Source organism: Silene latifolia, chromosome 6 (assembly GCF_048544455.1).
Source record: "Silene latifolia isolate original U9 population chromosome 6, ASM4854445v1, whole genome shotgun sequence".
NCBI lineage: Eukaryota > Viridiplantae > Streptophyta > Magnoliopsida > Caryophyllales > Caryophyllaceae > Silene > Silene latifolia.
This window is the reverse complement of record NC_133531.1, coordinates 117,063,639-117,066,252: the sequence shown is the minus strand read 5'-3', so window position 1 is coordinate 117,066,252 and position 2,614 is coordinate 117,063,639.

Genomic DNA, 2,614 nt, shown 5'->3' with positions numbered 1-2,614 from the left:
GGCCCTATTGATGAATCGGTCCACAAAATCCAACATTCTCACGCCTTTCGGGGTAACTAGACGATCCACCTCAAGTCTGGTCAGTCCAAGCAAGTCTCTAAATTTGCTCTTATACCCTTGCGAAGTGGAAGGAATGGCAGGTAAATGTTCGGGGTCCCACCCACCAATAGCAGCAATTTCTTCGGGAAATGGGCAAATGTCACCCCCCGGGAACGCGAAAACGTGATAATTCGGGTCCCAATAGTCAAGGCAAGCATCCAAGAACGGTTTTACAACCTTGATGAGTTTCAAACTCAACAAAGACCCAAGGTTATAAGCACCCATGTCATGCTTCTCCATATTCGAAAATTCGTTGGTCCATTCCTTCATGCGGATCTCCAGAGTATTCATAATGACAATTTTCTTTTGAAGATTTATTTTGAGAGTTTTATGTGAATAGACGAAGAAGAGACGGAAGATTTATGTGAATTAAAGCTCCATCGACGCTTCTATTTATACTATTCTCTGTTTCCAAAAATCCGTCAGAACGGACCGGCTTGGGAACAGGCGCAGCACCTGCTGCGCCTCTTCAAAGGGACGCAGCTCATGCTGCGCCTCTTCCCCAGTCTCACTTCTGTGATTTCCGCGTTGGATCTTTCCTAATTCTATAACGAATGATTTCCTATTCCTACGGGGTTTTATTTTGGTAAATACGGGAAGATTACCATGTTTCAGGGTTCCTAAATTCGCGGGCACGCATTTTGAGGCGACGTCGACACCTTCGCCATTTCATCACACTTAATTCATTTTTTTTTAGGAATAACTTTCATCTTCATTCATTTTCTCTTTTAGGAAGTAATTTTCATTTCAATTCATTTTCTTTTTCGGGAAACAATTTTCATTTATTTCCATTATTCACAAATTTCAGCATTTTTATTCACTTCAGTTTCTTAATTTCATTTCTACATTCTCTAACTTATAGATTTATTTTTTCTTTTTTTTAGGGGGTAACCCTCCCTACCGTCCGGTCATTTCCGGCAAAATTTTTGCTTTTTTGCGTTCTTTTGAGTCTCATTTTGCGCTAATTAAGGCCATATGTATATAAAATGTATGTTTTGCATGATTTCTATGTAAATTTCGAGCATGACGGCACAAACCGTTATCTACCAAACCTGTTCAAGGACTAACTGCGATATAAGCAACACAACCCAACCCGAAAAAGGCACTCGGGCCGTCGTATATACACCAAACAAAGCAAATGTACAAGCAAACTGGGGGCTTGCGCCCCAAACAAAGTCCAAAAATGTTCAAAATCAAATGTCCAAATGTACAAGTCTACAAAACTACTGCTGGGCGCCCTCCAACTCTGCAACTCTCGCCGCCAGAACGGCGATCTCGGCGTCCCGAACCTCGAGCTCCCTCAACACGCGAGCTGTCTCCTCCCGAGACTGGGTCAACTCTCGCTCCAGCTCGCGGTCACCCTGTAAACAGCAATAAATTGGCTCATGTCAATCGATTCAAGCAAAATTGAAAATAGAAAAATCAAAAATCAAAAAGAGAAATAGGCGTAAGGTTCATACCTGACGACCTCGACCGCCAATGAGTGCCTCGACGGCGTGCTTCGCAGGTTGGCCACCCTCCATAACGCCACGAACCGAGACGGCGCGACCTGCATTTTCAAAGGAAATTCTCAGCAAATTGAACAAGCTCAATCAAATGTGTTCCTACACGAAAGTTATACAAGTTAGAGACTCACCCTCCGAATCAGATGCTGCCAGTCGTCTAGGCCAGCATCCGTCACAGCTACGTCAAAGTCACGCAGCTCGGAGATCGTCGTCCTCCCGGTCGCGTCAGTGTACTCGAGGGTCTCGGGGTACTCTGGGGGCTCGATGCCCGCCGCCTCGACCTCCTGCAAAGACAAATGGCTCTCATTAATCGATGATCTTTCGTCGTAATTCTCAAAATCAAATCAAGAAAAAGTAAAAGATACTCACCACTACCGGCCAGTACGCCAACCTCCCGTAGAGGAACGCCGAGTAGTCCTCGCCAGGAAGAAGAAGGTCGTCGCCACTGGCACCAGCCAAGTCCGCCTCCCTCTCAGCCTCAGAAGGCTCCCTAAACATCGTCCTGGGAGGATCAACGGGAACCGTCAACGCGTCCCGAGAGCACTGACGAGCCAAACGCTCGCCCAAGTACCACACAGGACCCATCGACGTCCTCAACAGCAGTCGACTCGGGCTCCTAGGTCGAAGGACCTCAGCCACGAAAGGAGGCGCTCCAGCGTACTCCGCCCAAGGTCTGGGCACCCACTATGACAAGATAAGGCAAAGATCATTCCTATGATCAATTAAAGGCAAAGTATAAGAAGTATAAATGAATACAAATGGGATACTCACGCTGCTCAGCTGAAGAGCGTTCACGTCCCGCCGGTAGACATTGTGAGAAGAACGCTTGCTCTTCGTCCGGCACATCACCCAATCCCTCACCACAGGATAGGCCCTCTCCAGCGGCTCCGTCCTCTTGGGCGCGAGACTCGGGAAGTAGGAGTACACCCACGCCTGTAAAGCGGAATAATCAATAATGATCTTTCGTGATTTGATAAAGAAAAGAATTTACTTTGGTCTAAAGGAAGGTT